This window comes from Anabrus simplex, chromosome 3 (genome assembly GCF_040414725.1).
Source record: "Anabrus simplex isolate iqAnaSimp1 chromosome 3, ASM4041472v1, whole genome shotgun sequence".
Taxonomy (NCBI): Eukaryota; Metazoa; Arthropoda; class Insecta; order Orthoptera; family Tettigoniidae; genus Anabrus; species Anabrus simplex.
The window spans coordinates 469,177,869-469,205,450 of record NC_090267.1 but is presented as its reverse complement, the minus strand read 5'-3'; the positions used below and the strand labels follow the sequence as shown (position 1 = coordinate 469,205,450).

The 27,582-nt window shown below is 43.4% G+C and overlaps 1 long non-coding RNA gene across 1 annotated transcript in view; it reads left to right on the top strand.

The window, feature by feature from the left end:
- Window positions 1–7,792: 7,792 nt before the first annotated feature.
- The window catches only part of LOC136866535 (uncharacterized), a 68,387-nt gene continuing 48,597 nt past the window's right edge, over window positions 7,793–27,582 (top strand). The window contains exon 1 of the long non-coding RNA XR_010859558.2: window positions 7,793–7,920. This is a non-coding gene — a long non-coding RNA (uncharacterized lncRNA). The remainder of the gene's footprint in view (window positions 7,921–27,582) is intronic.

Sequence of the window (27,582 nt, the reverse complement as noted above, 5' to 3'; positions counted from 1 at the left end):
TTAGGTCAATACCACTTCAAATTCTCGGACTGGGGTTTTATAGGGAACCTAAATGGTGATTTTACTCTCTCTCTCTCTCTCTCAATATACTGTACAAAGTACAAGACCAATCAACTGAAAATCGACCAAATTTGTTGGAAATCCAAATCCAATTTTTTTCTCATGTGCATTTTTTCAACAGGAGAATTACTAAGGGAGATATCATGAAAGGTTAGTTTCTCAGGCTAAGTGCAGTGTTATACGTAGAGCAGATTCCTTATCGATCTATATAAATCAAATCGTAACGACCGTGAGTCTGTGCATTGACTATTTTGGCGAAATGCTATGCCACATAATTATCCGAAAAGTAATGCAATGTAAGATAATCTTACACAAATTTCAACGTATTCAACGTTTCTAACTCGATCTGACCCATGAATAGATGAGATTCGAGATGCCATTTAGGCCACTAAATACTGCTTCTTATAGTACAATCCTTTGTCGATATGACGTACCGTTTAGCAGCAGTTAATCTGTAAATGAAGGTCTGCAATATTGTAAACATGCATATACTTTCGTATATCGATCTTTATATATATATATATATCGACATCAATGAATATATATCTGTAGCGAGCGAGAAGGGATGTCTGTGTCGGTGCGACGTAAAACAACTAGCAAAAAAAAATGGGGTCCTTCTCCAACTCCTGTGTAACTGGCATTAGTGAGGTAGGCCTACCAATGTTATGAATAATTCACTTCTCGATTTGACTTGCAGAAGGAAGGGGAGTATCTAATTTTGACCAAAACTCCCCTACCGGATTGTTTTTGGCTGTAGACCAGGACGACTGCCATGATAAACAAATATACCTATATAAAATATAACTAGCATTATTCATAGTGGCCTGTTATTTTAATGGAAACTGACCAACTCTGTGTGACTGGCAGTAAGTTGGCCGCAGAAGGAAAAAGGGCCTGTCATTATAATGATAACTGCACAACTCAATTTTGACTAGTAGTAGGGAAGTTTCCTGCCATTATAATAAAAGCTCCTCAACGCTAATCTGTCTGGAAGTAGAAAAGGAGGCCTGCCATGTTAACGAAAACTCCCCAACTCGATTATGACCACGCAGTAGGCTATGAGGCCTGAAATTATAATGTAAACTTCCGAAGTCAATTGTGAATGGCAGTAGATAAGTGATCCTGCCGTTATCTCAACACCACAACCCACACTTTACATTGGAAACAACGTATGAGGACCACTTCATGCTATTTCTCGGATAACGCGACGAGACATGCAATTTTAAAATAATCTTGTTCACTGCACGTACAGTATTTACTTCGATATCCGTATACAATGTACAATACCGTAACGATGCACGGGTACATTTGCTTGTTACTATTATTAGCCCATTATTTATTTATTTATTTATTTATTTATTTATTTATTTATTTATTTATTTACTTATTTATTTATTTATTTATTTATTTATTTATTTATTTATTTATTTATTTATTTATTTATTTATTTATTTATTTATTTATTTATTTATTTATTTATTTATTTATTTATTTATTATTCAGTTTACTGTAGGCCTACTGGGTTGGTTCTTTCCTCGGAGTCAGCGAGGCATCCAACCTCTTCCACCTCAAGGGCAGTGTCCTGGAGCGTGAGACGTTGGTTCGGGGAATACATCTGGGAGGAGGACCAGTACCTTGTCCAGGCGGACTCACCTGCTGTGATGAACAGGGGCCTTGTAGGGTATCGGGATGATCGGAATGGATAGACAAGGATGCGGCCGTGGCTTTGAGTTAGGTACCATCCAGGCATTTGCCTGGAGGAGAAGTCGAAACCACCGAAAACCACTTCGAGGATGGCTAAGGTGGGAATCGAATCCCCTCTACTCAGTTGACCTCCCGAGGCTGAGTGAACCCCTTTGCAGCCCTCGTACCACCATTCAAATTTTGTGGCGGAGTCGGGAATCGAACCCGAGCCTCCGGTGGTGGCAACTAAACACACTAACAAATACACCACATAGGCGGTCATTATTATTATTATTATTATTATTATTATTATTATTATTATTATTATTATTATTATTCAAGAAATTATGCTCTTTTGCTTTTTTTGCTATTTGCTTTACGTCGCACCGACACAGATAGGTCTTATGGCGACGATGGGACAGGAAAGGCCTAGGAATGGGAAGGAAGCGCTTGTAGCCTTAATTAAGGTTACAGCCCCAGTATTTGCCTGGTATAAACATAGAAAACCATGGGAAACCATCTTCAGGGCTGCCGACTGAGAGGTTCGAACCCACTATCTCATGAATGTAAGCTCACAGTTGCACGACCCTAACCGCACGGCCACCTCACTCGTTAATTTCGTGTGACACAAAACTCTACTGAAAATGTCACTCCACATGTGTTGCCGGACCCCGTCCCTGCTGTGTAACATTAAGTACTAAAATGTAATGCAGAGTCCGTCTCTGTGGTGTAGTGGTCAGTATGATTAACTGCCACCACCGCAGGCCCGGGTTCCATTCCCGGCTCGCCACGAAATTTGAATAGTGTTACGAGGGTCGGAACGAGGTCCACACAGTTTCGGGAGGTCAAATGAATAGAGGAGATGTTCGATTGCCAACTCAGCCATCCTCGAAGTGGTTTTCCGTGGTCTTCCATTTTCTGTATGTTTCATGCAAGTATCGGAATGGTGCTTAACTTAAGGCCACGGCCGCTTCCTTCCCTCTGCCTTGTCTATCGCTTCCGATCATCCATTCCCCACCACCACCACAAGCCCCTGTTCAGCACAGCAGGTGAGGTCGCCTGGGCGAGGTACTGGTCCTCCTCTCCAGTTGTATAACCCGACCCAAAGTCTCACGCTCCAGGATATTGCACTTGAGGCGATAGAGTTGGGATTCCTCTCTGAGTTCGAGGGAAAATCCAACCCTGGTGCGTCAACAGATTAATAAAGGAAGAAATGTGTTACAGATGTAGGCTATATTGAGTAACTTACATTTAACCACTTTTATCATTTTAGTGCCAATTTTCGCGATTTTAAATGCCTATTTCATGCATTTACTGCGTATTTCCTGCCTAGTTTAGCAAAAATAAAATGCCTGAACTTCCGGGCTTAGCGATCACTCTTTAGACCAACTTCTTGATACTTATAAATAGCAGGCCATGTCAGAAGACAAAATTTGCCATCTAGAACCAAGTTTGTCTAAAATGTTGTGTTTTCATGGAAGAGAACGTGGCAAATACTGTATATCATACTTTACTTCACAACCGTTGACATATTTAATGGCCGTGCAACACTAGAAGTAACCTTACCGGTAAGATAAGTTGTCGTAACTGATACAGTGCAGAACATGCCATCGTCCTTCGTAGGAGAGAAAGTTCGGTGTGGTGAAATACATCCCAAGAGTTATTCCTGCTTATATATCACTTAATTTATCTACAGTTGACTAGCGACTCACCCTGATGGCTGAGGTGGGAATCGAACCCCCTCTACTCAGTATTTCTTAGTTAGTGGAGAAAACTCTTCTAAGATTTTCTTATAGACGACTTTAGTTCTTTTCTTTCGTAATGCATTTACTCTCCAGGGTTGGTTTCCCCTCGGACGTAGTGAGGGATCCCACCTCTACCGCCTCAAGGTCAGTGTCCTGGAGCGTGAGACTTTTGGTCTGGGTATAAAAATGTGAGGAGGACCAGTACCTCGCCCAGACGGCCTCACCTGCTATGCTAAACAGGGGCCTAGTGGGAGATGGGAAGATTGGAAAGGATACACAAGAGAGAGGGAAGGAAGAGGCCGTGGCCTTAAGCTACCATCCAGATATTTGCCTCGAGGAGAAGTGGGGAAACCAGGGAATACTACTTCGAGGATGGCTGAGGTGGGAATCGGAACTGCCTCTACTCAATTGACCACCAGAGGCTGAATGGACCCCATTCCAGTCCTCGTACCACTTTTCAAATTTCGTGGCAGAGCCGGGAACTGAACCAGGGTCTCCGGGATTGGCAGCTATCACACTAACCACTACACCACAGAGGCGGACTCAATAAAGAATTATGAAATATCTCGTAATTCTATGACGAATGTCTTGAAAATATAACTGCTCTCGAACTCCGTTAGTCCCTGCATTTCCACACAGGAGCCAGCTCTTACATCTTCCTTGATCTGTGGTTGGCCAGTTGCATCTTGAAGACAGTTTTGTTTTTAACTTTTTGGGCAAGTATGTATTATTCATTGCATAAATATTTCTTCGTTGTTGTTTTCTCACGAAAGTTACATTCACTTCCATTCAGTTGCATTCATTGTTCCTCCGACTTGTAGACTAGTGGATGTACTTGACAAAAATAGTGAGGTGTCACAGTGTGTAAACAATGTTTTAAACATGTCAAGTTCAGTGGAACTTTTAATCATGATGTCTTGATCCCAAGTTATAAATAATTCAGTATAATTTTGAATTCTTATATTTGAAAATAAATCATTTCAGGTCCATAAACCTATATTTGGTTTTGATAATATTGTTATTTTAGTATATAGTACGTAGTCTGCGAAGGAGGTCCATTCATGGCACGGGGGAAGTGAGAGAATGAACGCATGCAGCTGAACAACTACTGTACTCACCAAATGAGGGAAGCTAAGCCAAGTCAAGGTCTCACGCTACTCCTTCCAAAGCCTCGTGCATCATTGGACCAGAGAGCTGACATTTCCTATGCGCGCACTTGTGTGCCTTACTGGGGCACAGAACTGACGTCTTCTATGCGCGCACTCTCATGCCTCATTGGACAATTGGCCCAGACAGCTGACACTTTCTATGCGCAGAATCTCGTGCCTCATTGAACCAGATAGACGACACCTTCTATGTGCGGACTCTCGCACCTCATTAGACTAGACAGCTGGCAATTCTATGCGCGGAATCTCGTGCCTCGTTAGACCAGACAGCTGACACCTTCTATGCGCGAAACACGTGTCTCATTGGACCAGATAGCTGACACCTGCTATGCATTGACTCTCGTGCCTATTGGTCCAGACAGCTGACATCTTCTATGCGTGGACTCTCGTGCCTATTGGTCCAGACAGCTGACAAATTCTATGAACGGATTCTCGTGCCCCATTGGACCAGACAGCTGACAAATTCTATGAACGGACTCTCGTGCCTCATTGGACCAGACAGCCGACACTTTTTCTTGCTAGTTGCTTTACGTCGCACTGACACAGATAGGTCTTATGACGACGATGGGACAGGAAAGGGCTAGGAGTGGGAAGGAAGCGGCCGTGGCCTTAATTAAGGTACATCCCCAGCATTTGCATTGTGTGGAAATGGGAAACCACAGAAAACCATCTTCAGGGCTGTCAAAAGTGGGGTTCGAACCTACTATCTCCCGATTACTGGATAATGGCCGCACTCAAGCGACTGCAGCTATCGAGCTTGGTGCCGACACTTTCTATGCTCAGCAGTGGCGGCTCGTGGCTGTAAAGTATGGTGAAGAGCTATTACCCGTTCGGTTTCGAGCGACAGATTTCTTTCTTTCTTTCTTTCTTTCTTTCTTTCTTTCTTTCTTCCTTTCTTAATCCGCTTACCCTCCAGGGTTGGTTTTTCCCTCAGACTCTGCGAGGGATTCCACCTCTACCGCCTCAATGACAGTGTCCTGGAGTTTCAGACTCTGGGTCGGGGGATACAACTGGAGAGGATGACCAGTACCTCTCCCAGGAGGCCTCACCTGCTATGCTGAACAGGGGCCTTAGTGGGGGATGGGAAGATTGGAAGGGATAGACAAGGAAGAGGGAAGGAAGCTACCGTGGCCTTAAGTTAGGTACCATCCCGGCATTTGCCTGGAGGAGAAGTGGGAAAGCACGGAAAACCACTTCCAGGGAATCTAGCCCACCTCTACTCAGTTGATCTCCCGAGGCTGAGTGGACCCCGTTCCAGCCCTCGTACCACTTTTCAAATTTCGTGGCAGAGCCGGGAATCGAACCCGGGCCTCCGGGGTGGCAGCTAATCACACTAACCACTACACCACAGGGGAGGACAAGATTTAGGAACTACGTTTTGTTTTTGGTTGTTTTGTACTCGTGCCTCGTACCTGTGACTGGCGGAGGGTCCAGCACCTGACCACGATTTATTGAATTTAATGTTTCGTCATGACCACGAAAAGCTAGTTCTTGCTTACTTAAATAGAGCACTGCATCAATTACCAACTGAAGGAAAATCCTATTTAAATGTACGTTTTCACTGAACTGTACAATTACAATATACAGTCTGGCATTTTCCTTCAGGACATCAGAGATCGTATTTTGGTTTGCTTCCAATGTCTTGAAATCTAGCTGCCGTATTTCATGTTCTGCAGAGTCTGAGTGCTTATGTAAAGAACGTGTTATGTTCAAAAGGGGTGAAAATCCTTCTTTATTCCAAAGGTTATTTTTATTGATAAAAGGCAAGCAGGCCCAACAAAACAACTTCTGTAGAGCTGGAGAGGAGCACAACCATGGAAATTCCTTAAACCACGATCGTTTGAAACTAACATTGTAAGATTTACCGGAATGTTTAACTTCTTTTGTAGCACAAATTTGCAGTGATTCAGTAGGGCGATCAAAACATAGAACTTCATTCTGATCTTCGTTTCTCCAACGTGAAAATGGTGTTTATAATAAAATGCACACCATGCCATAAATAGGATACATATTTAAATAAAACAGCACAATACTACGAATGAACCACGATACGTAAGTACTCGTACTTCACACAGGATGACGCAGTGAAGACGAAACATTCCGCTCTTCCGACAACTTCACTAGCACATTCCGCTATGTGGAAAGTACGCGGGTGACGTCACGGTTGTCATGGTAACCACCAAGGCCAAGCGCTAGGAGGGAGCACTTGGGAGGTAGAGACAGCTGCGGAATCTCTCGTCTTCACTCAGTCTCACGCGCGGTACTGTGGCCGACAGCCGGCGCTTTCGTGAGTTCCCCTGGTTTTCATCAGGTGATGAGGTGCTCCAAACGCCGTACAATAAACATTTTCTTTCCGTAAAACCAACAAATGTCATAAGAAAAATAAATTTAAGTAATTCATTATGGTAAAAATAAGTGGTGAAGTGGCACTTTTCCTACTTCACCTGAAAAGCCGCCTCTGATGCTCAGGCTCTCGTGCCTCATTGGACGAGACAGACAACACTTTCTATGCGCAGGCTCTTGTGCCTCATTTTACCAGACAGCCGACACCTTCTATGCGCGGCCTCTCGTGCCTGATTGGTCAAGACAGCCGACACCTTCTATATGCAGGCTCTCGTGCCTCATTGGACCAGACAGCCAACACCTTCTATGTGCAGGCTCTCCCGCCTCATTGGACCAGACAGACGACACCATCTATGCGCAGGCTCTTGTGCCTCATTGCACCAGACAGCCGACACTTTCTATGCGCAGGCTCTCCCGCCTCATTGGACCAGACAGACGACAACTTCTATGCGCAGGCTCTCCCGCCTCATTGGACCAGGCAGACGACACCTTCTATGCGCAGGCTCTTGTGCCTTATTGTACCAGACAGCGGCCACGTTATATGCGCGGCCTGTCTTGCCTGATTGGTCAAGACAGCTGGCACCTTGTGTACGCGGATGACACGTTCTTACACTGACAGTTTGTAGACTTCGTGGGCTGAGTATAAGTACAAAATTTCGTGAAAAAATGCTAAGGAAACTCAACAATCAGTATAGATCCTATCTGCGCTAGAATTCTCATGTGCTATTATTACATTTTTGCTGTATGCATTATTTACTGCAGTATGTTGATTTCTCACTTTGGTGTTGCAGCTGTACGCGCTGCGGAAATTGATGCAGGGCTCGGCGGACACGCCTAAGGCACCGCTCGGGAACAATGCGCGGCCGTTGCAGCCCCTACATCATCGGACCGTGCGGACCAACATTAACTTCCACAGAGAAGAGGTAACTTCACTAATTCATCAAGCATGTATACATCATTATCAGTGTATTTAATTCATGATTTCTGTCTTGCTTGTGATCTCTCTTTTTTTTTGTTGGCCCCGTCGTCAAGGGAGGCTCCGGGTTTGATTTCCCGGTTAGGATAGGGAGTTTTACGGCTGGTTCCAGGTCAACTCAGCCTAAATGATTAAAACTGCGGAGCTATCTGACGGTAAGAATATGGCTCCAGTCTTGAAAGCCACGGATAAATGTCGAGAAGATTCGACACACCAACCATGCGGCACCTCGTAATCTGCAGGCCTTCGGCCTGAGCACTGGTCACTTGGCTGATCAGGGCTATAGCGTCATGAGATTTCTTTGGCTTGTTTGTTATGATAATAATTCATAACGCATTATTACCGCTCAGTTTGTTGCGGTCCGGCCAGTTACAGGTGCAAGCTCAGTACTTCGGCGACAAGTGAGTTTGAATCACTTCTCGACACCTGTTATGCGAGGACTCCCATGCCTCATTGATCCAGACAGCTGGCATCTTCTATGCACGAGCTCTGGTGCCTCATCGGACCAGACAGCTGACACCTTCTATGCACGAGCTCTGGTGCCTCTTTGGACCAGACAGCTGACATCTTCTATTCACGACCTCTGGTGCCTCTATGCACGAGCTCTGTTGCCTTATTGGACCAGACAGCTGACACCTTCTATGCACGAGCTCTGGTGCCTTATTGGACCAGACAGCTGACACCTTCCATTCACGAGCTCTAGTGCCTCATCGGACCAGACAGCTGACATCTTCTATTCACGAGCTCTGGTGCCTCATCGGACCAGACAGCTGACACCTTCCATTCACGAGCTCTAGTGCCTCATCGGACCAGACAGCTGACATCTTCCATTCACGAGCTCTGGTGCCTCATCGGACCAGACAGCTGACACCTTCCATTCACGAGCTCTGGTGCCTCATCGGACCAGACAGCTGACAACTTCTATGCACGAGCTCTGGTGCCTTATTGGACCAGACAGCTGACACCTTCCATTCACGAGCTCTAGTGCCTCATCGGACCAGACAGCTGACATCTTCTATTCACGAGCTCTGGTGCCTCATCGGACCAGACAGCTGACATCTTCTATTCACGAGCTCTGGTGCCTCATCGGACCAGAAAGCTGACACCTTCCATTCACGAGCTCTAGTGCCTCATCAGACCAGACAGCTGACATCTTCTATTCACGAGCTCTGGTGCCTCATCGGACCAGACAGCTGACACCTTCTATGCACGAGCTCTGTTGCCTTTTTGGACCAGACAGCCGACACCTTCTATTCACGAGCTCTGGTGCCTCATCGGACCAGACAGCTGACAACTTCTATGCACGAGCTCTGGTGCCTCATCGGACCAGACAGCTGACAACTTCCATTCACGAGCTCTAGTGCCTCATCGGACCAGACAGCTGGCATCTTCTATTCACGAGCTCTGGTGCCTCATCGGACCAGACAGCTGACACCTTCCATTCACGAGCTCTAGTGCCTCATCGGACCAGACAGCTGACATCTTCTATTCACGAGCTCTAGTGCCTCATCGGACCAGACAGCCGACACCTTCTATTCACGAGCTCTGGTGCCTCATCGGACCAGACAGCTGACAACTTCTATGCACGAGCTCTGGTGCCTCATCGGACCAGACAGCTGACATCTTCTATTCACGAGCTCTGGTGCCTCATCGTACCAGACAGCTGACACCTTCTTCTTCATCTTCTCCTATAGCTTTTAGGGGTTGTAGTAAGGATGTAAAAGACAGGGCGTATAAGCCTCTCGTAAGCCCCAATTGGTGTATGGTTACGGTGTATGGAACCCTCACAGGACTACTTCATACAAGAACTGGAAAATGTCGAAAGGAAAGCAGCACGATTTGTTCTCGGTGAATTCTGACAAAGGAGTAGTGTTACAAAAATTTTGCAAACTTTGAGTTGAGAAGATTTGGGAGTAAGGAGACGAGATGCACGACTGAGTGGTATGTTTCGAGTTGTCAGTGGAGAGATAGCTTGGAATGACATTTGGAGACGATTAAATTTGAGCGGAGCTTTCAGGAGTGGGAAATATCACAGTTTGCTGAAAATTTGAACTGGAGAGGACAAATATGTGCGAATATTAAATTATAGAACTAGAATTGTTCGCGGTTCACCGAGGTAGAAACCTCTTCTGCGTGTTCGTCGTAGAACAAACAGATTACTTTCTGTGTCTTGCCTGGTCTTTCCTGTGTCTTTCCTGCGTCCATATTAGAGTGTAATTGCTTAACGAGAAGCAATTCGTATAGAAATTCATCCTCGTTTGGAATTGAACTAAGTGCTTGCTTTCTTATTCCAATATGGATATGACACTACTGCTAGTATACACAGATGGTGAATAGTGGTTGCTATGGTTACAGTGGTGTCGCGAAAGTGATAGCGCTAACTCCAGATAGACCCCGCCAGCCCCGAAAAGTTACCCACGTTAATATAAGTTTTAAAATGTCGAACCCACACTGACTAAGTGTTTTATATTGACAATATTCATCACGCCGTGGGTATTATTTGTCAAAACGTCCACCCGTGACATTCGAATAGCACCCACGGTACCCCTGCCTGTCGTAAGAGGCGACTAAAAGGAGCCCCAGGGGCACTCGACTTGGGAGCGACGGTTGACGACCACGTGGCCCTGAGCTGAGTCCTAGCTTTGCTTCTTTTCTTCACTTACTTATACTAGCCTCCTCATTTAATATATCCTGTATAACCTGCCTTGGTCTACTCTTGTTCTTTTCCGACGCCGACGGTATTATGTTTTCGAGGTCTAGGGAGTCTTTCATTTTCACGCCCTTCAAGGCTCTTGTCTTCCTTTGGCCGATGCCTTCATTTTTCGAAGTCTCGGATCCCCCTTCAATTTTCCTCTCTGATTAGTGTTCATAGACGATGGTTGCACAGTTGTATTTGCTCCTTAAATAATAATCACCACCACCACCACCACCACCACCTGACCCTCGAAAGAGCCCAGTACGAATTTATTTTCTGTGGATTTAATGCTACATTAAGGGGTCTGGTACAGCTTATGACCTTCAAAAAATCAATTTTTCGAAATATTTTTTATTTTATGTTCCTAACCTTAGGAATATTTTGGTGGAAGAAAAAATATGTCATTATGCGCCATAGTTTTTGAGTTATGATTATTTTAAAACGCATAGCCCTGCACCCAATGTTCACCTTGACAGTGTAGACTGCCACACTGCCACGTTCCTCCCCCCCCCCCCCCCGCTCTTCAATTTCATTTCATTTAATACACATAAGAATGCCTTACCACTTGAAGTAATGGAGGCAATCAAGCCTGTATTTAAAGGTTAGTGAACTTCTGTCAAGATATGTGGGATCAAACACTCAGAATGAAAATGAGTCTTTCAACTCAAAAATATGGAAAACATGCCTTAAAACTGGCCATTGTGGGAAGAAAATAGTGAAAATTGCTACAAATGATGCAACTCTCACATTCAATAATGGCATGAAGAGTAAGCTGCTTGTTATGAAAGCGTTAGAAGTAGAACCCGGAACATTTTGTGAACTTGTTCTACGTGATGAAGTTGAAACAAGAGTAGCGACGGCAGAGAAAAGGAAACGTCAAGCGACAAAAGAGAAAAAAAAACAAAAAAGGGTCTCAGGTTGGGAAAAACTACACAGAAATCAGAAGTAGAATGCAAAACGGCACAACTTATGCTGTAGGGGAATTTTAACTTCACTAGCAAGGTTGATGGTATCTAAGATTTATGATCAAATATGCATCGCTCATTTTCTCAGAGCGGTGTTTTAGATAACAGTTTTAATGATAACTCTAAAACTAATTGACATATATTAGTGAAATTTTGTTTGTGCATTTCTCCTTACTACATCTACAGAATTATGTAAATTCATGACACTCTCTAAGATGGTTTCTTTTAAAAAATAACATGAATGCAAAATATAGTAAAATTTTGACATTTTCTTTTCAATACAAATGTTAAAATATTATTTGATAAGGCATGTTGCTGAAAGTACTTTCATATCTACAGGGATTGTTTGCAATAAAATAAAATTAACAGAAGCTAAAAATTTAGAATATTACAGGAGTTATCACTAAAACACTGCAACCTTGTATGATGAACAAACAAAATTTTGAATTTTGAAAAATTACGGAAATTTTTTAACATAGTGCTGTTTTTCGTATAAAATAATGCTAGGTGCACAAAATTTCATTGCTGTAACTGTTGTGTTTTTGAAGGGGGGAAAATTGTTTGTTGTTAAAAAATTTTCCATCGTAACCTGTACCAGACGCCATAACTCAGACCTAGGAATGGGGAGAAGGCGACCATGTCTTTAATTCAGGTATAGCCTTGTGTGGGAATAGGAAAGCACGCCAAAATTATTCAGGGCTGCCGATGGGGGGGGGGGGAGGTTCGAACCCACTTGAGTGCAAAGTAACCGCTACACTCCCATACCACTCAGCAAGCTCACCCCGTTTGAAGGCACAGTTCTTCAGCTTTACTCAAAATGAGCGCAAGGACCAGTAGTTATCTTTCTTAGAACTGCCATCATTCACTGACAATAATTCAGCAATTATTATTATTATTATTATTATTATTATTATTATTATTATTATTATTATTATTATTATTATTATTATTATTATTAACAAACTGGTTGCAGTTCCCGTCGTTGACGAGACAATCATATAGCTTGTGCAAAGTTGTCCAACATCCCAGCTACTTTGCGTCAATATTCAGGCGTCCGGCTCCATGGCTAAATGGTTGGCGTGCTGGCCTTTGGTCACAGGGGTCCTGGGTTCGATTCCCGGCAGGGTCGGGAATTTTAACCATAATTGGTTAATTTCACTGGCACTGGTGCTGGATGTATGTGTCGTCTTCATCATCATTTCATCATCACGACGCGCAGGTCACCTACGGGTGTCAAATCGAAAGACCTGCACCTGGCGAGCCGAACATGTCCTCGGACACTCCCGGCACTAAAAGCCATACGCCATTTCAATATTCAGGCAGGCTGTTTTACTCGGGACGCAGCAGTATCGGAGATGAGTGGCAACTGAAGAGGCAAATCCGAGTTTTATAAGCTATAGATATTGTAGGCCTTCATATATACTTCCCTTCCGACTCCGGGATATTAGAACATCTAATCAAAAGGCGTAAGTACGTCCTTCTTTCATGGCCCTCTCTTATCTTATTCTTCAAGCAATCGTTCGTTTACGACTTTTTCCCATTTATTTTATAAACATCACAATTTTTTCTTGTCGAAACGGACCGACGAGCACACGGTTTAAAACTTATGGTAATCATGACAAAAAACCATCGCCAGTTAACACAATTAAACAATATTTCTTCGTTAACAATGCTTGGCGTTGATATGAGCTAAGCAACAAAAGTCTGAATTCATTCTATTATCATAGCAGGTACGATAAAATGTAAAGCAAAGCAAAGTCACCTCCGTACAAGCCATGAAGGCCCTTGGAGGAGTGAAAGGTAAAGTCTTCCACCATTTTTAACCTCGGCACGTTATGGGTACAGCGGTTAGCTCTACGCCCGGCCGCCTTTGCCCCCAGGAATTAACCTGGTACTAATTTTTGGTGTATGCTGAGTGAACCTCAGGGCCGTATGCACCTCCGGAAGTGGAAATCTCGTTTCTTAAAGTTTACGACTTCCTGACGGGGATTCGAACCCACGTCCTTCCGGGCAAACCGAGCATGCCTTTACCGCCTCGGCCAGGCAGCCCCTACGATAAAAATGTATAAGACATAAATGATGTAGTATTTATCGACAAGGCCATTAATAACATAAATATTTGAGAATTACATTTTAGCCCTTCCCCTAGACCAGGGCCTCTCAGGGTGCATGCGCGTGGTGCATGCACTGTGCACGGTGCAAAAGACGACTTCGCTTGGTTGACCAGAGTGCAGACCCCACACTCCTCGATTTGGAGCAATAGCGCTTACTCTCTCTTTCCTCACGCCTGTCTCGCTCGCTCCGCCTGTCTTCCTCTGCCCCACTTGCGCCGTAGCGCTCCAAATCCGGGCTGAGTTTAGCCGAGTAGAGCCGAGTAGAGCCGAGCTTAGCCGAGTAGCCCAGAGACGAAGCGTTGATCCGAGTCATGCCGAGCAACACCGATGCACAGTGCACGGAGCTCTTGCGCCTCGCTCTGCACGCGTGAGATTTTGGGCGTTTGAGAGGCTCTGCCCTAGACTACCATTTCATGTTTAGAATCTAGATAAGCCCAAATATAAGGTCTCCAATTTTTTTATAAATACATTTCTACCTGTTTACATCATTTTACAGCTTGAATGTTTAGCTATTTTTCTACATAATCACCATTTCGGTCGATACATTCCAGTAGACCCTGTGACAGTTTTTGTATGCCCATGTCATACCAGCTCGCCGCCATGCTGTTCAGGAAGTTGTGAGCGGCACTTCGGGAAACCTCAGGAACCAAAGTGCAGAGATAATCCAGTGTGATCCACCGATTTTCACGCATGATTTGCTCAATCTTCACGACTGTATCGACGTAAATTGACGGTCTCCCGCTCCTTTCTTCGTCGTGAATATCAGTCTGACCGGCTACAAACTCTCTACACCACTTGCGAACATTTTTGACATCCATGAACTTGTCGGTAACATTCAACTGGAGCTCCATTCTCAACGGCTGCCAAGCCAAGACGCGGCGTGCGCATGTTGAGATGCGAGCGCGGGAAACACTCTTCACAATATTGTGACCAACAGCCACACGAACAGAGTTCTGTACTTACAAAAATATAGAGGACCTAATTTTTGGGATTACCCTCGTAACAGTGAATCATTCCCCGACGTTACATACCGATTTTCGTTCAGTTCTCTTCAGTCATTACCGAGCTCGATAGCTGCAGTCGCTTAAGTGCGGCCAGTATCCAGTATTCGGGAGATAGTAGGTTCGAACCCCACTGTCGGCAGCCCTGAAAATGGTTTTCCGTGGTTTCCCATTTTCACACCAGGCAAATGCTGGGGCTGTACCTTAATTAAGGCCACGGTCGCTTCCTTCCCACTCCTAGTCCCTCCCTGTCCAATCGTCGCCATAAGACCTATCTGTGTCGGTGCGACGTAAAGCAACTAGCAAAAAAAGTCTTCAGTCATTTCCTCGTGGTGCCCGTACATACAGACAGACAGATAGACAGACAGAAATGACGAATAATTAAAAAGTACATTTCCTTGTCACTGTGAACACGACCGATACAGAAATACCATTCCTTTTTTAAATTCTGAAAACTATATAATTCAGTTCATATAGAGATTATAGATACATCGCAATTGGGAAATATCCCGGTCGTAATAGTCACTTACAGTAATGTGATAATGTAGTAATGTAAAAAGAAAATTACCCAACTACTACAACAACAAGAGTACAACAAGCAAATCCATGAAAGAAAATATTACAAGAAATATTACAAAACATTCTATATCCACTATCATATACAAATTCACAGAACTTAAGTATTTCCTGTGCTTAACACAATGGCTTACAATACTATAGGTTGAGCTTTTTACTGGTGATAACCGGGCGAGTTGGCCGTGCGCGTAGAGGCGCGCGGCTGTGTGCTTGCATCCGGGCGATAGTAGGTTCGAATCCCACTATCGGCAGCCCTGAAAATGGTTTTCCGTGGTTTCCCAATTTCATACTAGGCAAATGCTGGGGCTGTACCTTAATTAAGGCCACGACCGGTCGTCGCCATAAGACCTATCTGTGTCGGTGCGACGTAAAGCCCCTAGAAAAAAAAACTACTGGTGATAAAGAAGTAAAGTTAAAAACCTAACTACCCAACAACACTAACTACAACAACGATAGTTGTGGTAATACGGCGGTAATATCTAGAGTTCATATTTAGAATGTAATGTCAAACATCTCTGCGCGCTGAGTGAAATGAACAATTATTAACATTAAGTCCGAATATGAAAACGTTATTAGTTATAATATCACGTGCATGTTCAGTTTGTTTACAGTTTAATTACAATGATTACCATAAAGGAGAGTGATATATATAACAATTGATACTTTATCTCATTTTAATTACTGTACATGTTTTCATTTATTTCACATTAACCCCTTCCTTGAACGCTTAGTGCATTACTCACTCACAATGATTGACACTTGAGTTTCATTAATTTCATTAAAAGTTCCCTGTCCACGACGTGTATTTAGTGATTGCAGTTTATTTTTCGCATAGTTAAAATTTATCAACATAAAATTACATTTTATTTGGGTACCTCATTTTGTGTTATTCATCTACTACAGTCGCATCTCTTTGTTACCGAGCTTGTGGCTCTACGGTCTGGTCACGTTGCTGTCAACTTGTATTCGGTTTAGGCCTAAAGGGATTTCCAACCGTACTGTCAGCTGCACTGAAGATGATGCTCCATGGTTTCCCATTTTCACCCCAGGCAAATGCTGAGTCCGTGCCTTAGTTAAGGTCACGATCACTTCCTTCCTATTCCTAGCCCTTTCCTATCCCATCGTCACCGCGAGACCCGTCCGTGTCTGAGCGACGTAAAGCAAATTATTGAAACGTATTCTTTATGTTAACTGAGGACTATATTATACATACAGAGCTTAGCACTACGGAGCCTTAGAGTAGTGACAAGTTTAAAGTATGGTTGTGCGAATATGGTCGTAATACACTGACTGACAGAGCAAATGCAACACCAAGAAGGAGTGGTCAGAACTTTATGCCAATTGCAGGGTAAACTGACGTCACTGAGGTGTGCTCAAGATGTGAAATGCGCCGCTGTGCTGTGCACGTAGCGAACGATAAATGGGACACGGCGTTGGTGAATGGCCCACTTCGTACCGTGATTTCTCAGCTGACAGTCATTGTAGAACGTGTTGTCGTGTGCCACAGGACACGTGTATAGCTAAGAATGCCAGGCCGCCGTCAACGGAGGCATTTCCAGCAGACAGACGACTTTACGAGGGGTATGGTGATCGGGCTGAGAAGGGCAGGTTGGTCGCTTCGTCAAATCGCAGCCGATACCCATAGGGATGTGTCCACGGTGCAGCGCCTGTGGCGAAGATGGTTGGCGCAGGGACATGTGGCACGTGCGAGGGGTCCAGGCGCAGCCCGAGTGACGTCAGCACGCGAGGATCGGCGCATCCGCCGCCAAGCGGAGGCAGCCCCGCACGCCACGTCAACCGCCATTCTTCAGCATGTGCAAGACACCCTGGCTGTTCCAATATCGACCAGAACAATTTCCCGTCGATTGGTTGAAGGAGGCCTGCACGCCCGGCGCCCGCTCAGAAGACTACCATTGACTCCACAGCATAGACGTGCACGCCTGGCATGGTGCCGGGCTAGAGCGACTTCGATGAGGGAATGGCGTATTCAAGGCACGTTAAATGCCCACCGCTACGTGCAGCATGTGCTGCGGCCGGTGGCACTCCCGTACCTTCAGGGGCTGCCCAATGCTCTGTTTCAGCAGGATAATGCCCGCCCACACGCTGCTCGCATCTCCCAACAGGCTCTACGAGGTGTACAGATGCTTCCGTGGCCAGCGTACTCTCCGGATCTCTCACCAATCGAACACGTGTGGGATCTCATTGGACGCCTTTTGCAAACTCTGCCCCAGCCTCGTACGGACGACCAACTGTGGCAAATGGTTGACAGAGAATGGAGAACCATCCCTCAGGACACCATCCGCACTCTTATTGACTCTGTACCTCGACGTGTTTCTGCGTGCATCGCCGCTCGCGGTGGTCCTACATCCTACTGAGTCGATGCCGTGCGCATTGTGTAACCTGCATATCGGTTTGAAACATCAATTATTCTTCCGTGCCGTCTCTGTTTTTTCCCCAACTTTCATCCTTTTCGAACCACTCCTCCTTGGTATTGCATTTGCTCTGTCAGTCAGTGTATAACTGAAGGATTGATTCTAAAAGCCAGGCTAGTCTAAAGCATTTACTATTCAGGAACTGTAAATTACAAGACAAGAATCATAAAGATGGAATTAGCGTACCAGTTGACGAAAGATGTGTACAACAAGGGATCATCAAGTCTGAGAACAAAACTAAGTCACTATAACACCGTGATGAAACCATAAGGACTGTACGCTGCTGAGGCCTTGGATTTAACAAGCAGAGGATTGCTGAAGCAACTGGAGGAGAAAGAAAGGAAGATCCTAAGGAAGATTCTGGGACCCATACATGTTGGTGGACAACGAAGATGTGGGATGTGGGATGATGATGATCATTAATAAGGTAGGGATATTATGAAACCCGGTATGAGCACATAGCCTGCTACTATCGAATAACACCAAGAGGTCCGCTCGAGCTTAACGTCACCATCCGACGGAAGATAGCGTAATATGCCTTCGCTTCAAATGAACACTGCCGAGAGGTTTGGAACTGAATCCCGGCTTTTGGCACGCAACCAAAGGAGTCATACAAAGAGACTGGTGGAATTATAGAGTCGATGAAGAAGATACGAATACAATTTTACGGACATCTTCTACGCATGAATAAAGAAAGGCTGACTCGAAAACTCGTTACACATTTCGGAGGAGGAAAAAATTGCTCCCAAGTGGTTTGTGGAGATACATGCGAATATGAAGAGATTGGTCATTAGTCACAAAGACATCCAAAACAGGAACCACTTTCGACAATTAGTTTCAGACTTCAGAGGCTTCCGAGGAGGGGGAGAAAAGAAATCTTCAAAAGTGATTTATTCAGAAGAATGAAGGAAACAGATAAGCCAACGAATGAAGCTATATTGGCAGAAGATCAAAGCCAGGGGAGATAAAAGATGATCCAGGATACCGTATTTGTTACTCTGTGGTCCTTAGTGGCTAAAATCGAATAGAAGTGAAGAACAGTGTAGGTTATTGTATTTTGCATAGTGCTGTATACAAATGTTCTGTAATTCTGACTCACGTATGTTTGTTCATTTTTAGTACAAGAAGCTTATTTTAAAAAGTATAATACAACTGTTGGATTTTTGTAGATTTTGTGGAATAGTGATGTCAAGAAGTCATGTTCACACTAGCAGTGAAGGCCCTGGTAGTGTTGCAAGGTAAACGCTTCCACCATCCGTAAACTCGGCACTTGGTGGAGTAGAGTGCTTAGCTGAACGCCAGACCGGCTATGTACCCGGGAATTAACCTGGTACTGATTGTTGGTGTAGGCTGAGTGAACCTCAGGGCCATGAGCACCTCGGGAAGAGGAAAACCCTTTTATTGATGTTTTCGATTTTTTTTTTCGCTAGTTGCTTTACGTCGCACCGACACAGATAGGTCTTATGGCGACGATGGGGCAGGAAAGGGCTAGGAGTGGGAAGGAAGCGGTCGTGGCCTTAAGTAAGGTACAGCCCCAGCATTCGCCTGGTGTGAAAATGGGAAACCACGGAAAACCATCTTCAGGGCTGCTGATAGTGGGGTTCGAACCTACTATCTCCCGAATACTGGATATTGGCTGCACTTAAGCGACTGCAGCTTTCGAGCTCAGATTTTCGAATTTTTGACGAGAAATCGAACCCACGTCCTTCCGGGTGAAACGAGCGCGCCGTTACCACATCATCCAGGCAGCGCCTAATTAAAATAAAGCCCAATCCCAAAAGTCTAATGTTGCATCATTTATTTTTTTATCGTACAGCTTTTAGTGACGGGTGTGTTTGAAAACATGTTCGGCTGGCCTGTTCCATGTCTTTCTATTTGACACCAATGGACAACCTGCACTTGTGGATATGGGATGATGATGTTCATTAATAAGGTAGAGATAATATGAAACCCGGTATGAGCACCTAGCCTGCTCCTATCGAATAACACCAAGAGGTCAGCTCGAGCTTAACGTCACCATCCGACGGACGATAGCGTCATATGCCCTCACTTCAAATGAACACTGCCGAGAAGTTTGGAATTGAATTCTGGCTTTTGGCACGCAACCTGGTGATTACAATATTTGCACCATCTCTCCTATCCTACCTTGCTGACCAACATTATTTATTTATTTATTTATTTATTTATTTATTTATTTATTTATTTATTTATTTATTTATTTATTTATTTATTTATTTTAACGAACGGGATGGTACCTAACTTCAGGATACAGCCGCTTCCTTCCCACTTCCTTGACTATCCCTTCCAATCGTCCTATCCCCCCACAAGGCCCTTGCACAGCATAGCAGGTGAGGCCATCTTGGCCAGGTACTGGTCTTCCATCCCAGTTGTATTCCCAGGGCAAAAGTATCACGCTCTAGGGCACTGCCGTTGAGGGGGTAGAGGTGGGATCCCTCTCTGAGTCCGAGGGAGAGTGGTGGTGGTGGTGATTATTGTTTTAAGAGGAAGTACAACTGGGCAAGCATCCCCTATATAACACTAATCAGAGGGAAAAAATTGAAGGGATCCGACACTTCAAAATATGAAGATATCGTCCAAAGGAAGACAAGTGCTACGAAGGGCGTGAAAATGAAAGACTCCCTAGCTCTCGCAAACCTAATAGCGTCGGGGTCGGAAAAGAAGAAGAGTTGACCAAGACACGTCGGATAGGATAGAAAGTGAGGAGCATGGCACAAGTAAGTGGAAGCAATGCCAGGACTCAGCTAAGGACACCGTGGACGCCAACCCACGCTCCAAAGTTCAGAGCCCTTGAGGCCCCTTTTAGTCGCCTCTTACGACAGGCAGGGGATACCGTGGGAAAAACCGACCCTGGAGGGTAAATAGATTAAGAAGAAGAAGAAGAAGAAGGAGGAATAAATGTTATTTTGGATCCGTATTGACAATTATGTTATACAAATTTTAAAAAACCTAGTATATTGGTTCCACCTAGCCAATACCTATAAATTGATTTACAATTCAAAGTTGTAAAAGCGTCTTATTAAAATTTCAGGACATGTTTCGGCAGCATTAGGACATCTTCAGATGTGTAGAATAGTGATCGTGGCAGTTTACTTGATTTGGAAGTACAGAGACGCCACTTCTGGCGTAGACAAGCTTGGTGCTGCAATCAGATGCAGAAACAATTCAACAAGGCTAAGCTTGGTGATCGCTGATTCATAATCTTTCTGACTATCCGTGTTTACATTACCGGTACTATGAAGTGACGTTCAACCAGTCCGAGATGGTTTCTGATAAACACAATGCGGAAAGTATAATTACAGTATGATACATTGTCATTATTCAGTACTCTATTGAACGCGGAATGAAACCAATTACGTCAAAATATGAAGTAAAATGTATTATCAGTTGTTGTATTATTAAGACTGATACGGTCCGTAATTTAGACAAGATAATAAGATTTTGGGCTTTGGCCGTGTCAGAAACAAAGGTGAAATTCTTTACGTTTAGCAGAGAACTTTGCCCCGTGTCTTCAGAAGAAAATCTCGTCTGTTTACAAGCAAGACTTCTCCAATAATTAAGGTTTGAATTTAAGAATGCTTTACACGGCCGACTGGATCCCTCGCTGCGCTGAGCTAGCTTGAGTGACGCATCAAGTGGGCCGTGGTCTACAGAAAGTTGTACTGTTGTTCGTCACCAGATGGCTCACTATGCGCTTGCCTTCCGAGCTCCAGTTAAGATGACTACTACTATGAAAGTATTCATTCCATCCCCGAAGGAGTCGACGGGCCACTTAGAGGGTAACGCCGTCTCTCTGGCCGGGGAGATTTGATACGATGAAGCAGATGCTGTGAGAAGGTGAGGAAGCTGGCGGCCGTGATCTGTACTAGGAAGTGACTCGGCATTCACCTTAATGTAGGAGAATGGAAAAGCACGGCAAACTATTCTCAGGTCAGCCGACGCGACTGTGGGGACCAGCCCTGCTACGTCTCACGAATACCAAGGCTTCACCCCTCCTCTGCTCGGTTGGTCGGACGGAATGCAGAGCTGTCGGACCACGGACCCACCGTGGCAATTTGTAGGCCTAATCCTACTCTGCAATCGCCGACTCCAATTTCTTCTGTCGTATGTGCATGCGAAGTAAAGAGCAAGGCATCATTATTGTTCTGCCAATCATTTTTCTTTCCATTTTCAGCTGTATTCTATTCTTCTATCCTGTTAGTCTATTATTGTACTTCATTTTATGTTATCATTTCATTTCATTTGTGTTTCTTATTTCTTCGACCGCATTCGCCCTTGATTTGTTGATAACTTTGCTGTTTACTTCGCATGCACATACGATGGAAAGGAACATCTTAACTGGAGCTCGGAAGGCTAGCACATAGTGAGAAATCTCGTGACGAAGGTGAGTACTGCTTACTGTAGATCAACGGTAAAGCATTCTAAAATTCAAAACCTCATTATTAGAGAACTCTTGCTCGTGAACAGGCCAGATTTTCATCTGAAGACGAAGAACAAAGTTGTTTTCTGACACGACAAACGACCAAAAGCTGTACTGGTAGCAAGTATCATCACCATCTTTTCATCATCGCCTTTCCCAGGGAGATCTTAACTATAATAGGCTAGATGAAAGACCTGAGTTTCAATTATCTTGTATAGTAACAGGTTACAATTATCGAACAATACTTGCTACTTGCTGTATTGTTGAATTTTATTTCGGTGGTTAAGTGTAAGAAAGGGCACAGAGCCCTAACTTCGCCTCCAATAACGACGATATCTAACCTAATCTAATTGTCTCCATAGTACTTATGGGGGGATTGAATGTTATAACTTATGAAACTCTCGGTCAATTTACATACATGAACTTGCATAGGTACTAACTTGCATAATATTATATCGATCACAGCGTTGCTTGTCCAAACATCAAGCTATTTCTGCAGCTATTGTGAATTTATATTCATCAGTTTTTCACTCATTATAATCGGGTCCTGTTAATATGATTTACTGAGAATTACAGAGAACATTATTTGAGATGAAGTTTGAATACGCTAACAATCGCCTATCACCGGCCAAAAATTACTACCGGTTAATGCATATAAATTTCAACTAATAATGAATTTATAAACTAATAGATATCAACAGGCACGTCACATGTTAGGCCACACTGCGTAATTTAATTCCAGTATTAATTTTAAATATAACCCCACTTCTATTGTATATTTACATACCTGTACGAGGGTAAATAATTGATATGAAAGACCTGAGTTTCAATTATCTCATGTAGTAACTAGTTACAATTTACCAATATGTCAAACAATACTTGCTGCCATCAATTATGTTCTATATACTCCAACCCCCATACATATTCCAGTGATGCTGTGTGTCAGACTAATAATTCACATAGGAGATGCGCATGAAGGAATGTATCTATTTTCATAGTTACATTCGCCAAATGAAGGCGGCCCACATAGATGAGATCAGTTGGATTTGGATGTGTAATGGAAGGAGATGTGTGAGATAAATACTTCGAGTTTGATGGTGGGAGTATTATCTTAGTTAAGATCTTCCTTGGAAAGGCAATGATGAAAAGATGGTGAAGATAGTTTTACGAGGAAGCATGGGCAACGATCTTTTATTAATACGAACCAGAAACAAATAGGGTAGGATAGTACGATAACTCATAATCTTTCATTATTGTTCAATTTGTGATAATGGACTACGTTTCTGTCAATTGTAACTGCTATAGCAAATGCAACACCTAACTATGATAGGTCTTTTATTTCTTCTGATAATATGTATTATTAATTTTTATGTAATACATTTATTTATTTATTTATTTATTTATTTATTTATTTATTTATTTATTTATTTATTTATTTATTTATTTATTTATTTATTTATTTATTTATTTATTTATTTATTTATTTATTTACACTCCAGGGTTGGGTTTGCCCCCGTGTTCGGCGAAGGATCCCACCTCTACCACCTAAAGGGCAGTGTTCTGGAGCGTGAGACATTTGGTTGGATATACAATTGAGGAGGAGGACCAATTCCTCGTCCAGGCTGTCTCACGTGCCATGCTGAACAGGGGCACTGTGAGGTGATGGGAAGATTGGAAGGGATATGCAAGGAAGAGGGAAGGAAGCTGCTGTGGCCTTAAATCAGGTGCCATCCCGGTATTTATCTGGGGAAGAAGAGGAAAACCATGGAAAACCACTTCGAGGATGGCTGACACAGGAATCGAATCTCTTCTACTTAGTTTACCTCCCAAGGCTGAGTGAACCCCGTTCCAGTCCTCGTACCACGTTTCAAATTTCGTGGAAGAGCCAGGAATCGAACCCGGATCTCCGGTGGGTGGCAGCTAATCACATTAATAAGTACACCATAAGAGGCTGACGTAATTTTTACTCAAATATTGGAATTCTGTCTGCGATACTTCCATCACACGAAACAAACATATCAGGTGTTAATGAGGAGCACTTTCATGCACGGTTTGAAATAACTGGATCATTTGTGGAAATACTGCTTAAGTTTAGCGAAGCTTAAAACTTGAATCGTTTGTTAAAGTCTTGAGGTACAAACACAAGAAAGTATTACGAGACCATTTAACTCTCGTTGAAATCTGAGAGGGTGGATATCTCTTGCCCCTGGCTCTCAATTACGCTCGGTCGAGTTTGACATTCCTGTGTTCATAACTGGTATGTGCGCTATGCGTTAGGGCGAGTGGACTAGAACATGTTGTGAACACTTAAAGTTGGGATACAATGTGAACATGCAAGCCACTGCATGATTCTAGAGGAGTAATAATTTATAAACTGTGGCGTTCTGGGAGGACACACACGAGAAATAGTTATGTTTACTTGTAGATGAAGTGCGCTTTACCAGTAACATGCAACTTATCATCAACACTTGTTGTCTTTAAGAAAATTCACATTGTATGCATGATGTCGTATAAGGAAACAAAGTGAAATTCTTTACCTTTCGCAGAGAACTTATTTCTCGCTTTTGTGCTACAATTTTATTTCCGTCTTCAGCTCTGTTCTATTCTTCTATACTGTCACTCTTTCCTTGCTCTTTTTTAAAATATATTCTACAATGTTCTCCGAGATGAGTGGCTCAGGCGGTTAAGGTGTAGGCCTTATTACCCCAACTTACCATGCCCGATCCTGGCTCAGTCCGGTGGTATTTGAAGGTCCGTAAATATGTCAGCGTTGTGTCGGTAGATTTACTTGCACGTAAAAACTCCTCCTGGACAAAATTCCGGCTCCTCGGCATCTCCCAAACAGTCAGAAACAGTTAGTGGTACGTAAGCTTATTATTATTGTTGTTATTATTACTATTATTACTATTCCTTGGACACGTTCTGAGACATTACTCTCTTCTCCAAACCATCATTGAAGGTGAAGTACTGGCAAAGAGACCAAGGACATCAGGAACTCCGTCGGTGAACTGGCATGTAGATCATACAGCATCATCAAACGTCTAGCAGAAGATCGCCAGATGTGGCTACAGCGATAAGGCATTGCCTTTTGTAGATGATGATGATGATGATGATTTATTACCAGGCGTGTTGGTCATGCGGTTAGGGGCGCACAGCTTTGAGCTTACACCCGAGAGATAGTGGGTTCGAACCCCACTGTTGGCATCCCTGATGATTGTTTAAGGTGGTTCCCCCTGTTTACACTAGACAAATGCTGGGACTGAACCTTACATAAGTCCAAGGCCTTTCCTTCCCAATATTAGCCCTTTACCATCCCGTCGTCGCCATAAGACCTCTCTGTGTCGGTGCGACAGAAAACAAATTGTAAAAAATATATATATATTATTCTACCACAATCTTCCCTAATTCCTCTGATTACCTTGCTGTTTACTTCGAAAGGACACGGGATGGAACAAGAAATATCTTAATTGGAGCTCGAAAGGCTAGCACACAATAAGTCATTTAGTAGCGAACAAGAGTACCACTAAGTACAGACCAACGGTAAAACATTCTTAAATTCAAAACTTCATTATTAGAGAAGTCTTGCTCATGTAAAAACGAGATTTTCTTCTGAAGACGCGATGCATTTTCGAAATCTACGATAAATCCACAATTCTAGCCCTTCAGGTAAACAACTCAATATTGAAATCATCCTAGGGATATGGGCTACGAATTATAGGTAAATAAAATATAATAAAGTATGATAACATATTCTTTATTTATTCCCCAAAAAATACAATCCTGTTCTTAATCGTCGTTATCCGATCGATTATATTAGCAGTTTGCCGTTTTCTAGCAGTATGAGCGCTAATTTGAGTCAATGCAGAGTTTCAATTAAGCACCACTACGAGCGCTAATATGAGTCAATGCAGAGTTTCAATTAAGCACCACTAGGAGCGATAATGTGAGGCATTGCAGAGTTTCAGTTAAGCACCACTACGAGCGCTAATATGAGTCAATGCAGACTTTCAGTTAAGCACCACTAGGAGCGATAATGTGAGTGAATGCAGAGTTTCAGTAAAGCACCACTACGAGCGCTAATATGAGTCAATGCAGAGTTTCAATTAAGCACCACTAGGAGCGATAATGTGACTCAATGCAGAGTTTCAGTTAAGCACCACTACGAGCGCTAATATGAGTCAATGCAGAGTTTCAATTAAGCACCACTAGGAGCGATAATGTGAGTCAATGCAGAGTTTCAGTAAAGCACCACTACGAGCGCTAATATAAGTCAATACAGACTTTCAGTTAAGCACTTGTTGACTTGTTTTATGACTTACTGCGGCTACCATCTATGATGATTAATGAAGACAAGGAAATTAGCTCATTGAAAGAAATTCTGGATAATTTTGCTGACACTTTCAAAACATTCCATCCACCCAGTGTTCCCTGTAATTCTCACACCGAACAATTAGGGGAAATTAATTTATCATCAGTAGTAACTTCGGCATCTTTTTTTTTTTTTTTTTTTTTTGCTAGGGGCTTTACGTCGCACCGACACAGATAGGTCTTATGGCGACGATAACTTCGGCATCGGAAGTCTGCAACATCTTGAAGTCGATGGATACGAAGAAGTCTTGTGGTCCAGATCAAATTCCAGGAATTGTGTTACGTGAGTGTGCTGAGGAGCTGGCAACCCCACTAGCTACGATAATCAACTGGTCTCTTCGTACAGGCAATTTCCCGTCGGAATGGAAGAAAGGCTATGTTATTCCAGTTTTTAAGAAAGGTGACAGATCTTTATTTGTCAATTACAGACCAGTAGTTCTTCTTTCACTCATATCCAAAGTAGCGGAAAGAGTCGTATACAAAGCCGTGTACAGTGCAGTCAGTGGTTTAATTAATATTAACCAGCATGGGTTTGTCCAGAAACGCTCAACTACCACCAATCTTGCTGTGTACTCCCACTTCATATCTAGCGCTCTGGACAATTGCTAGCAGGTTGATGCCGTGTACACGGACTTTTCCAAGGCTTTCGACTCAGTGCAGCATAATGCTCTTCTGACTAAGTTGTCAGCATATGGCATTCATGGAAGCTTGCTTGAATGGTTTAAATGTTATCTTAACGAAAGAAGGTATTCAGTAAAATACGAGGGTATCATTTCTCGCCCTTATCAGCCTATGTCTGGCGTCCCGCAAAGTTCACTACTGGGTCCTTTATGTTTCCTTCTATTTATTAATGATCTGCCATCACAAATCCATTCGAGCAACTACCTGCTCTATGCTGATGACCTTAAAATCTACAGGGTAATTGAAAAGATGAGTGATTGCGAATTGTTACAGTCTGATATAAATAATATTAGTGATTGGTGCAAAAAACTGGCATTTAACCCGAAATATTTCAAAGTG